The sequence below is a fragment of the Podarcis melisellensis genome (assembly GCF_964234715.1).
Source record: "Podarcis melisellensis genome assembly, chromosome: 16".
In the NCBI taxonomy this organism is placed as follows: Eukaryota; Metazoa; Chordata; class Lepidosauria; order Squamata; family Lacertidae; genus Podarcis; species Podarcis melisellensis.
Window position 1 is genome coordinate 29638509 of NC_138533.1, and position 12841 is coordinate 29651349.

At 43.0% G+C, this 12841-nt stretch overlaps 1 long non-coding RNA gene across 1 annotated transcript; it reads right to left on the reverse strand.

Annotated features, from left to right (window-relative positions):
• Nucleotides 1–1506: 1506 nt before the first annotated feature.
• LOC309359647 lies at nucleotides 1507–11022 on the reverse strand. Its single transcript, XR_014163891.1, has 2 exons — nucleotides 10911–11022; nucleotides 1507–1697 (listed from the first exon to the last, which is right to left on the reverse strand). It is a non-coding gene; the product is annotated as an uncharacterized lncRNA (long non-coding RNA).
• Between the last annotated feature and the right edge of the window lie 1819 nt (nucleotides 11023–12841).

Genomic DNA, 12841 nt, shown 5'->3' on the forward strand with positions numbered 1-12841 from the left:
AGTTGAGTTTCAGTTTGGTAGAGGGCCTTACTGGCTACTCTGAATAAATCCCTTTTTATTAAATCATCCTTTCTGCCTGTTCTTGGACACAGAAACATTGCAGTGTGTGCCATTACAGAGAAGAGTCTGGGTTGCTGAAAAGACCCTCCTTTCCCCAGTTCCAGCCAGGTGTATTTCTGAGGGTGTTACTTTGGGGTGAAGCAGAAGGAGCTGGTTGAGGAGGCTGAGAGGCCTTGCCATGTCTGCAGGATGTCATGTGCTGGGTAAACACCCTTCTGAAGGCAGAGGCATGATATAATTTATGTGTTCCCTGTAGCTGCGGCGCTTGAGATCTGGAATGTGCCCCGATTCACAACCGCTCAACCAAGCAAAATGATGGGCGCCATCCAAGTTTTGCTGCCCTTTAGTGAAAACGTTTCACACCAGTAACATTTATTTGAAATAGTGTCATGGGGTGTTGTTTTCATTGGGTTGTTATCGTTTCTAAGGGGCTGGGTTTTCTTCTTCTTCACCCTTTCCCCCTTTGGTTCAACTTGCAGAAAAAGAAAATGGGGTGTGGCGGGGAGACACAATATAGGAAGCAGTCAGCCAATGTCTATATCTAGGCCAGAATGGGCTACTTTGTTTGGCAGCTGTCCTCCGGGGTTTCGTCCTAGGTGACCGGATCCTTTTTAAAAACAACCACTATAAGCTCTAGTATCTTGTTTGGATTGAACCTGGAATTTTCTGCATGCATACCACTGATAGACTAGAAATTTGTCCATTTCTGTTTCAGTCTGCTTCCAGTTTCTCTGTTTCTGTCTCTACTTTTCCTCCTCTTTTAAGTTCCCCACATTTGCACATTAAGGTAAAGGGACTCCTGACCATTAGGTCCAGTCGTGGCCAACTCTGGGGTTGCAGCGCTCATCTCGCTTTATTGGCCGAGGGAGCCGGCGTACAGCTTCCGGGTCGTGTGGCCAGCATGACTAAGCCGCTTCTGGTGAACCAGAGCAGCACACAGAAATGCCGTTTACCTTCCCGCCAAAGCGGTACCTATTTATCTACTTGCACTTTGACGTGCTTTTGAACTGCTAGGTTGGCAGGAGCAGGGACCGAGCAACGGGAGCTCACCCCGTCGTGGGGATTTGAACCGCCAACCTTCTGATTGGCAAGTCCTAGGCTCTGTGGTTTAACCCACAGCACCACCCACGTCCCTTACCTGGCTTTTTAAAAAAAAGCCTCCAGGAAATATTGTAACATGAATTTCTCCTAAGAAACCTATTTTAATGCAATGTATCCATAGTACATTCTTTTGCACAGTGATTCCCCTTAACAGAATGCATATTTATGCTGTTTTCATGGATATAGGCATTTATAGGCATATTCTGCCCCAGGATATACATTCTCTCTCTCTCTCCCTCCTTCTCTCTCTCCCTCTCCCTCTCTCTCTCCCTCCCTCCCTCCACACACAATTTATCATTTTTAATGACCTGATGCACCATATATACATTACCTGAGACTCAGCTACATTAGTAAAGAAAAAGTGTTTTATTTGCGTTATAACACCAGATGGTGCTGTGGACTCCTGTCTTTGGCTAACATGATTTCCCATTATGAAGTTTACAACACATTTTCCTGAAACACATTTTTGATGTGTCTAGATCCAGCCTTGGCTGGAGAACCGCATTGCAAAATTCAGAAGCTTTCAAGGGAAATTCCTGTCAGGGGAAAATGTGGAGAATGAATGGATGGCTGTGTTTCAATTTTCATACTGTCTTCAATGCCCCTCTGGGGTTTGCCTCCTTTTTTAATATATATAATTTTTATTCAATTTTCTGTTTTACAATTTCAATTAAACATTTTACATACTTAAAATATCAGTGACTCTTCTTCTCTTTCCATGGTTTCTTTTTGCATATCGTATATCCCTGCATATTTTACAGAAACTATTCCAATTGGTTTTCCACTGTTTTTTGGTCTCATTTTTTGGCCTACCTAGAAACGCACCATTTGCGGTGCGAAACATTGCAGGAGTCAATTTACAAGTGTTCGGCGCCATTTTGGAGTGAGTCAGACGATGTCGGAATCACAGGCCTGGCCAGGATGGTCTTCTTGTTAGATCCTCTGGACTTTATGAGGCATATGACCCTCACCTGAGCCTGCTCCAGCTCAGGTATCACACACCTACTCCCAAGCTACCAAGCCCCACACGGGCTATTTCGCTATTCAGGTCAACTTTACAAGGTTTCATTTCCCTTCCTCTCATGAGGAATCAGGTCTGCTATAATCCTTATTCCGGAGCAAAGCACACAAGCCCCTCCCCCCCAAAAGATCCATTATTTTCAAAATTTTGTCCATACAAAACACCATCTTTGGCAACTGCACAACTGTTGTGATTCAAATTTACATTAAAACCATGCTTGATCAGGTTTGTCGCGCTCGGCAAACTGTTAATTCAGGCAAGTAAACTACACCTCTCACTTCATTACAGTTTTTCTACTTGCAACTCACTTGAGCAAACCTGCTCCTTTTCCTTGCACAAACATTGCAGTACACAATTTGCAGGTGTTTGGCACTGTTTTCGAGTGAATTGGACGACGTTGTAATTTGGCTGAAAACCGTGACCCACGGGTAAGGGCGCCATGGGCTCATTTTTTTGGCCTACCTAGAAACGCACCATTTGCCGTACAAAATGTTGCAAATGGCCTCGGTCCAGTATATCTGAAGGAGCGTCTCCACCCCCATCGTTCTACCCGGACACTGAGGTCCAGCGCCGAGGGCCTTCTGGTAGTTCCCTCACTGTGAGAAGCCAAGTTACAGGGAACCAGGCAGAGGGCCTTCTCAGTAGTGGCGCCCTCCCTGTGGAACGCCCTCCCATCAGATGTCAAAGAGAACAACAACTACCAGACTTTTAGAAGACATCTGAAGGCAGCCCTGTTTAGGGAAGCTTTTAATGTTTGATGTATCACAGTATTTTAATATTTTTTTGGAAGCCGCCCAGAGTGGCTGGGGAAGCCCAGCCAGATGGGCAGGGTATAAATAATAAATTATTATTCTTATTCTTATTCTTATTATGTTATTTTATATTTTAGGAACTGCAACAGGGATCCCCCAACCACTTTATTTGGTTGGATTTGCCCTGATAATGCAAATGCTTGGTTTCCACACAGAGACTTCAGTTCTTTAATCCAAATAACAGGCTGTGAACACGAGGTTAGTAAATCTCCCCAGATTCATGAACATAGAGCAAATCAGTCCTTGATCCTATGATTATGCGCAATCTTCTGCTTGCAGCAATATATGTATGCTGGTTTCTCTGCTAACATCGCATGAACAGAATTCTTTCACAGCTAGCTGTCTGGACAATAACTGGCTGTTATTGGTGGACATGAGTTTAAGATGTGAGCTTGTTCTCATATTCTTCTTTTTTCTTTTTTAAATAGGATCTAAAATTTCAAGGGAGTCAACTGGCAGTCAACTGGGAAGGGGAAAAAAAGAGAATAAATTGCCCTCCCTTAAAGTTAAAACAAAGCATTTGTTTGAATATGTTTACCAGCTTGTCTGAGTCCGTCCAGCTGGGTTCACGATCAGGGATCTCAGTGACGGGTGCTATTCATTTGAGGTCTTTATTCACATGGGATTAGATGGCTGTCTGGCCCATGGCTGAAAAATCATTACTTTTAATGCGACAACCTGCTTGGGTTTTGCTCTCTTTATGGCAATGAGCAGTTGGGATATGTTTTCTCTTCCTCCCCCCCCTTCCAACTCCCGGCTGCTCCTCACACACCCGTTTTACCGAAAAAAGAAAAAAGAAAGACTACTAAAGTGAAAGGAATCCTTGCTGCCTGTAAAGAGATTTTTGTCTCGATTTGTTATTTACTTATAAAAAAATAAATACCGTATTTTTTGCTCTATAAGACTCACTTTTCCCCTCCTAAAAAGTAAGGGGAAATGTGTGTGTGTCTTATGGAGCGAATGCAGGCTGTGCACCTATCACAGAAGCCAGAATAGCAAGAGGGATTGCTGCTTTCACTGCGCAGCGATCCCTCTTGCTGTTCTGGTTTCTGAGATTCAGAATATGTTTTTTCTTGTTTTCCTCCTCCAAAAACTAGGTGCGTCTTGTGGTCTGGTGCGTCTTATAGAGCGAAAAATACAGTAATTTGCTCACTGGGAAAGTTAAGGACTTGGATTTTTTTTTTAGGGACCTTGGCATCTGTTTCCAGCACAAAACAGGGCCTCCCCACCCACCCCAGCTAGAACTCACCAGAACTCAGTTCTGACCCCTTGCAGGTGGGCACCCTTGCCATTTTAAGAAAATGAGAGAGGTAAAATTTACAGCCTGTAATGCTTTGAAAGAGAATACGATGAAAATGATGTATAGATGGTATATTACACCAGTGAAATTAGCTGAAATGTATACACAAATAATAAATGTTGGAAATGTAAAGAAAAAGAAGGAACATTTTATCACATGTGGGAATGTAAGAAAGTAAAGAACCTCTGGGAAATGATATATAATGAGATGAAAAAGATGTCAAAATATACGTTCTTAAAAAAAAAACCAGAAGCATTTTTACTTGGTATTATAGGCCAAGACATTAATAGAGAAGATGTCAAACTGTTCTTATATGCAACAACAGTGGCAAGAGTATTGTTAGCCCAGAAATGGAAGCAAGAAGAAATTCCGACGAAAGAAGAATGGCAGACGAAATTAATGGACTATGTAGAATTGGACAAAATGACAGGAAGGATTCAAAACCTGCGGGACCAGAGATTGACAGAAGATTGGAAGAAGTATATGAATTATTTGAAGAGCAACTGTCATCAACAAATTACGCTAGTAGGACTACAAGAAGTTTTGTAAGGAGAAATATTATGAAGTGTTACAAAGTAGGAAAAGATAGAGATATTGGTTATGAGTTTGAAATGTAATAGGGAAAGTAAGAAATGCATACTAAGAGATTAGATTGGAAAATTTTCAGACAGGACTGATGGAAGTCAAAAAAATGGAATAAGATGTAAAAGTATGTTTAATTACTATTGAAAACAATATGTTAAAAAAACTAATAAAATTTATATATATTTTAAAAAGAGAAAGAAAAAGAGAGAGGTGTTAACTATGAGTTCTGACACCTAGAACAGGCATAGGCAAACTCGGCCCTCCAGATGTTTCGGGACTACAACTCCCATCATCCCTAGCTAACAGGACCAGTGGTCAGGGATGATGGGAGTTGTAGTCCCAAAACACCTGGAGGGCCGAGTTTGCCTATGCCTGACCTAGAAAAATAGCACTGGCACAAAGGCAGAATGAGACTATAAGAAGAGTCTGCCGGATCAGTCCCGTGGCCCATCTAGTCCATAGCTCTCAAGGTTTCCCTTTTTTAAAGGGAAATTCCCTTATTCTGAATAGGATTCCTTGTGAGAAAAGGAAAAAGTTGACAGCTATGATGTAGTCCAACATCCTGTTCCCACAGTGGCCAACCAGATACCCACGTGAGGCCTGCAAGCAGGACCTTAGCACAACAGTCCCCTCTCAACTTGTGATTCCCAGCAAGTACTAATCAGATGCAGGATGCCATCATGGTTAAAGGTAAAGGTAAAGGGACCCCCTGACCATTAGGCCCAGTCGTGACCGACTCTGGGGTTGGGGCGCTCATCTCGCTTTATTGGCCGAGGGAGCAGGCGTACAGCTTCTGGGTCATGTGACCAGCATGACTAAGCTGCTTCTTGCGGACCAGAGCAGTGCACAGAAACACCATTTACCTTCCCGCCAGAGTGGTACCTATTTATCTACTTGCACTTTGATGTGCTTTCGAACTGCTAGGTTGGCAGGAGCTGAGATAGAGCAACGGGACCTCACCCTGTTGTGGGGAATCGAACTGCCAACCTTCTGATTGGCAAGTCCTAGGCTCTGTGATTTAATCATGGCTAGTGGTAGCTATAACCTCTGTGAATTTGTCGAATCCTCCTTTGAAGCTATCCAAGTTGGTGGCCATGTGAGCGCACTCTGTAGTTGAATTACGCACTATGCGAAAAAGTGCTTTCTTCATTCTGTCTTCCAGCATTCAGAACTTCATTGCATGTTCATGAGTTCTAGTGTTTTCTAGTCTTACAGCGAACTTGGAAGAAATTGATTGAGGCACAACTGCATTCCCAGAATTCCTTGGGAAGAGGTGTTAATTGTTAAATCACTCTGGAAACTGTACTGCTGTGAGGGGAAAAGGGCGTCTCCTAACAACTCTCAGCACTCTTAACAAACCACAACTCCCAGAATTCTTTGGGGGAAGCCACAGCTCTTTAAAGTGGTACAGTGTGGTGCTTCTCAAACTTTCGCCCCTCAAACTGGGCCACAATTTCAGAATAAAAACTTGCCCGTGCCACACTGAATGTTTTATTGCTAAGAAATATATTGGAAAACAAAAAGGAACGCCTAGCAGTGCTTGATTATAAGTGATTATAACTTAAGGACGTGAATCATTCCCAAAATATAATTACAGTGGTACCTCGGGTTACATTTACTTCAGGTTACATACGCTTCAGGTTACATACGCTTCAGGTTACAGACTCCGCTAACCCAGAAATAGTAGCTTGAGTTAAGAACTTTGCTTCAGAATGAGAACAGAAATCGTGCTTCGGTGGTGCGGCGGCAGTAGGAGGCCCCTTTAGCTAAAGTGGTGCTTCAGGTTAAGAACAGTTTCAGGTTAAAAATGGACCTCCGGAACGAATTAAGTTCTTAACCCGAGGTACCACTGTATAAACGAATCTTCTCCAGCACTTTTTTTGAACGGTGATTCTGCATCACCATCAGGATTGTCTTCAGAGTCACTTGATGCTTTTGCTCTCGTTTTGAATATATATCTTTTCATAATCTGCGAATAAAATTATTTTGATACCACACTACACCACACTGGAATGTTTAAACATTTCTTTGATCTCCCTTGAACCTTCCTGCCATGCTTGCCACCCTCTCCTGCCATAGCCTCTTAGAGCCACTGGTACAGTGCTTAAAATGGATGCTGCAAATTTTGATCTGGGTTTCTCAAGACCATCCCTGAGAGTTAATAAATTATCCTTTCGCAAAAGCACTATCCTCCTTTTCCCAGTTAGTGCTGTTCAGTCATTGTCCCTCCCACCGCCTTAACTGGTGGTGTGTTTTGATTTTCCTTCCTTCTTTCTCTCCCCCTCCTCTCTTTCTTTTCTTTCCCCTCCGAGGCCTTCCAGTGAAAAGTATCCCAGGAGCCCCTGGGTCTATGGTTTGAGGGCATAGCTGTCATTCCATTAGGCTTGGCTAGGCCTGCGTTAAAGCGTGTCATACAAATTGAGGGGATCCAGCCTATTGATAGACAGATATTTAGCATGTAATTGCAATCCGAGTGCAGCGCAAGAAAAGCTCTGGGAGGTAAAGGAATGGAGCACATTTTTGTGTGTAAAAAAACAACGCATGAGATCGGCTTGGCGTGAGGCTCAGACGCTCCTCCCCACCCTGGTGCATTTGAGCTCTGTAACAGGTGTTATGGAAAGGGCCTAGATACATCATCTCTCAGCTACTAGGCCAGTGTACGATTCTTATCCTGCCTCTTTCCCCAGTATTTACTTAAGAAATATTGTGTGATGCAGTATCCGTTACAGAGAAAGCAGAAAAGTCTTTCAATGGGTTGATGAAATCATCCTGTCTTCCTTTGCCTGTCTGTTTTCAGGGTGGGGGAGAAATCCACTTTGGTTAGGATTTGAATGGGAAGCTGCTTAATCTGCAGTACTAAGAAAGGAAGTCTTTATTATTGTTTGTAGCCATTGGCCAACACAATAAAAGCCTGAATTCCACGCAGATAAAACACGGGGAAAGAAAGGGGTTCATCAATCCAATAAGACAGGAGTAATTTGTATTTCCTGAAACAATGTTCAAATGGAAATGGAGCTGTTCTTTGAAATGTGCATTTCTCTGAATTTTGCAATGTGAAATTCGTAATGTGAAATCCATAATAATTAGCGCCATAAATCTTAGTCACTTAAAAAAAAAAGTAACTCAAAGTTGACTTACTATAATAAATGAGCAAACACACACATCAAAACCAGCATAAGACAAAAGAAAGGGAAATCTAGAAGTGTGCATATACTTTTGTGTACAAAATGGCATCTATCTTGCATGCAAAATTGCATCTATTTGAGGAAAGTGAACATCATAAACAACATATGTGTACATGGGTGAAAATAATGTGCAAACATGCATTATGTTAGGGGAAGTGGCTCGCAAAAAAGAGACTATATGTTAGGGGGAATGCATGCCAAAATGCTAACAGATTTTCACGAGGAGTTTTTTTTTTAATGGCAAAAAGATGCAGAAATATGGTGGGTATCGCTGTGGGAAAGTTGAGAAATTGAGAAATTGAGAAAACCCAAAACTGACAGATCTTCCCATCCCTAGCGTCTGTTTTTCTCATGCGCATGAACACACATAGACACACACTCACTCTATAAAGATATTTCCTAAAGGCGCTAAGGCTAAAAGGTTTGTTCCTCTGTAAAAAATGGCCTCCTGCCTTTTTATATAGATTTTTTCAGCTACACACACACACACACACACACACACACACACACACACAATTTTACATTCCTGAAGTGCATAATGAAATTTAAATAATAATGCACAGAACATATTGGACAATGTATAGTTAGTGGTTATTGTACCTATCTGCACTTCCCACACATTGCATCTTCTAGTAGCTTCTGACATTGTCACTGTTACTTGGGATTATTGGTGTGTGTTTTTGTTTTGTTTTGTTTGCATTTTCTAACCCAGTGGTAGTCACAGCTTGGTGCCCTCCCAGATGTTATGGACTACAATTCCCATCAGCCTCAGCCAGATGGTCATGGGAGCTGTAGTTCATAGCGGCCAAAGGGCACCACTTTGGCTGCCCTTTCTCTCAGCTGATGTTGCTCATCAGGAACTGGTCAGGTCTCTGTGGATTTCTGTGTCCTGCTGCCCCTAGTGTTGAGCTATTGCACTGCAGATGGGATTTGTTTCCACATTGACTCCAACCATCAAGGCAGACTTGGAAAGGCCATGAATGCTTCCAGGCGAGTCTTGGATTTTGATCACACAGCAACCACGTCCACTGTGCTGGGATCATTGGAGACAGCGGGGAGAGAGGGTGTGTAGCAGGGAATGGGAAATAGCTGCCCTCCAGAAGGTGCTGGACTCCATTTCCCATCATCCCCAACTGGACTGCCCAGCAGCTAGGGATTGATGGGAGTCGCAGTCCAACAACACCTGGAGGACCACCAGTTCTCCATCCCCAGTGTATCAGAACATAGGAAGTGCTGTATACCAAGTAGCTTAGATGTAAAGGTAAAAGGACCCCTGACCATTAGGTCCAGTCGTGGCCGACTCTGGGGTTGTGGCGCTCATCTCGCTTTACTGGCCGAGGGAGCCAGTGTACAGCTTCCGGGTCATGTGGCCAGCATGACTAAGCCGCTTCTGGTGAACCAGAGCAGCACACGGAAACGCCGTTTACCTTCCCACCGGAGTGGTACCTATTTATCTACTTGCACTTTGACGTGCTTTCAAACTGCTAGGTTGGCAGGAGCAGGGATTGAGTAACGGGAGTTCACTCCGTCGCAAGGATTTGAACCACCGACCTTCTGATCAGCAAGTCCTAGGCTCTGTGGTTTAACCCACAGTGCCACCCGCGTCCCTAGCTTAGATGTAGCCAGCTCAATATTATCTACACTGACTGGCAGCTAGCACCCAGGGTAGCAGGCAGGGGTCTTTCCTGCTGCCAAGGATTGAACCGGGGACCTTCTGCGTGCAAAGCAAATGCTCTACCACTGAGCTATGGTCCATATGTGCGTGTGCAGGCACATCAACACACACCTATAAAGGTAGCATGGTTCAAGGGTTTTGAGGCAGGCTTTTCCCTGACATGATAGATGGCTATTGTTAGCACATTTTTATTAGGATAAACATTACATCCCTCATCCTCAATGAGGGCAGGTGTTTCCTTGCTAAGTGTCCATCCTTTTCATTACATTCTTTTAAGCCTGGGATCTGTACAATTCAGTTCCAGGTTATTGTCAGCGGACATGCTGTACGCAAACGGGAGATTTCCCCTCGACCAAGTCTGTGTGTGTGTGGTTTGGTTTCCGACCCCCTCTCCCCGCACCATAGCTCAGGGGGGCTCCTAAATCATGGAGACAGCTGAACTTTTTCCCTCTCTCTTCCTTGTGACTGATGGTGTGAATTTATGTTTGGCGTTCCCCGTTCTCTCCCTCTATTAATAAAGCAGTAGCCTGGCAAAATCTGACGGGAAATTCTGAAGGGCTGGAGGTGATTTCTTTTCCCAGTAGAGTCGAAGCAGGAATGGTGGGCCATTCTTCCCAATCCTTTGCCCTGAGACAGGGCATCCTGTCGCCAATGTTTTCCCAGTTTGGGCTGGAGTGAAATTCTTTCTGACATGGAATTGGGTTCAATAAGAGCACCTCAAAAATTCACCTCCTTTTCCTCCCAGGGTTTTTAAGTTCCAAATGATCTGTCTTGCTTCTGAGCTTGGGAATTTTTCGTTCCGTCATTTTTCCTTTCTAAATTTTGTACATTTTAAAAGTTTGTCATCATTTGCAATTCCTTCACCTTATACGTGTCTCTCTCCCCTAAGACTGATGTGCAGGGGCTCAGGATGATGGAGAAGTTTGATTCCATTCACATTTAAAGGCAAATCTGTCAGATTTGAACTTCCCAAAACAATATGAGAATCAAAACACAGCCATCCCTTGAAATTTGCACTCGTTCAAATTTTGAGGTGTAGTTCTCCAACCAAACTCTGTTTACAAATATGCATATATGAAGCGAAAGTGTGCATTAAAATAAATATGTTACTGAGAATAATATTATATGAGGAGAAATTGCCTGCAAAAATAAATTTGTGCGTTAGTCAAACCTGCATAAAAAATGTGTTCTCGTAGAGAAATTATCACTAAATAGAGGATTCTTTCTTTCTTTCTTTCTTTCTTTCTTTCTTTCTTTCTTTCTTTCTTTCTTTCTTTCTGCAAATTGCTGCAGAAATGGGGAGAATGATGGGAAAAGATTAGAAAGGGAGACAACTTGACAAACCCTTTCACACCTATTGAAATCAATGGAAATCTTAATGCTGTTGAATAATGTGGTTCTTAGTCTTTAAAGTCTTAATCTTAGTCTTTAAAGTGGGCTTTGGGTCAGAAGGTCCTTCAAATAGAAGATTGTCTTCTGTACAGTAGGAAACACGCCCAGCTCCATTGCAGCATATTCTATAGAATAATAGAATTGTAGAGTTGGACGGGTCGTTTAGTCCAACTTCCTGCGACGCAGAAATCTCAAGTAGACCAGCTTGAATTCAAGCGACTGGAGACAGACGCACCTTAAAAGCTTCTACGACTTCAACTGCATCTACAATCAGGGTTAAAATATTGCTGTTTGCAACCAACTCAACTTGCACTCCATCAGCTGCCTTTCTGGAGATTTTGTATTACCAGGACATTGATTGTGATGTAAGAATGTACGAGGATCGCTTGTGGATCAGACCAAAGGTCCATCAAGTCCAGAAGCTTGGCCAACCAGATGCCTATGGGAAAATCCAGCTCAAGCAGGACACAAATGAAGCATAGCTACCATGACTAGTAGTCATTGATAGTCTTCTTCTCCATGGCCATCACTGTATCTTGTAGGAGTGAATAACTATGTGCTGCGTGAAAACACTGTTTGAATTTGTGCACGCTATGAACCAGTCACCTAAATCTCTTGATGTGTTGAGCAAGTGCAGACTTGCTGGAGGTCTGAACTTGTGAGGAACTGCCAGTAGACAGAGAACTGGTGGGTCAGACACAAATCCAGACCATGTTGATATTTCTTTTCTCAAGTCCTTGCTGAGGCAGCATCACAGCCGAGGCCAAAAATATCTCAGCATGGCAGGTGGTTTCTTCAAAGAAACGAAGGCAGGAACTTCAGTCCTGGCTGTTCTGTTATTTTAGTGATCACAATATATGTATCGTGACTTTGGGACTCACCAAGGCAACCCAGGGCAAACCAATAGCAAGGCCAACCAAGAAACATAACATGAAACAATGAATCTAACCCAATTCCATTCAACGGCAATAAAGATCGCAAAAGAAATGCTTTGACATAGTATGCTAACCATGACCTTTCCTAGAGTAGACTGGCTGGCTGTGACCAGCCATCCTTTAGGATAAGGTGGGCAATATGTAGCCTTCCAGATGTTTCCGGACTACAGCTCCCATCACCCCAACTATTAACCATACTGGTAGCAATGCTTCTTCAACATCAATTTCATTGGACTGGTAATGTTGTGCGGATGCCTGATTATTGTGTTCCAAAGCAACTACTCTATTCCAAACTTAAAAATGGAAAGCGTAATTCCGGTGTTCAACAAAAGAGGTTTAAAGGCTCTCTCTCAAGGCCAGGAACCCCCAGGCGCGGACCTCCAGATGTTTTGGGACTACAACTCCCAATATCCCTAAGCTGACTGTACCAGTGGTCAGGGATGATGGGAACTGTAGTCCCAAAACATCTGGAGGGTTGAGTTTGGGGATGTATGCCTTAGTATGCCTACCCATGCTGTAGAGTCTTCTGGATGACTCTGTCAATCTAAAGAACAGTTCCTGCAGGGTAGAATAAAGACAATATTATTTATATATTGTAACATCATGACTGGAAATCATTAATTATGTAGCTGTTGACTAAGGGATTATTATTATAACTGAAATTTAACTGACATTAATTAAGATTATGGAATGCAGTGATATAAGATCGGAAATGCACCCAAATCCACCATCATGAGGGGAGCCACTTTAAGTAAAATGTAAAAACTGGAAGTTG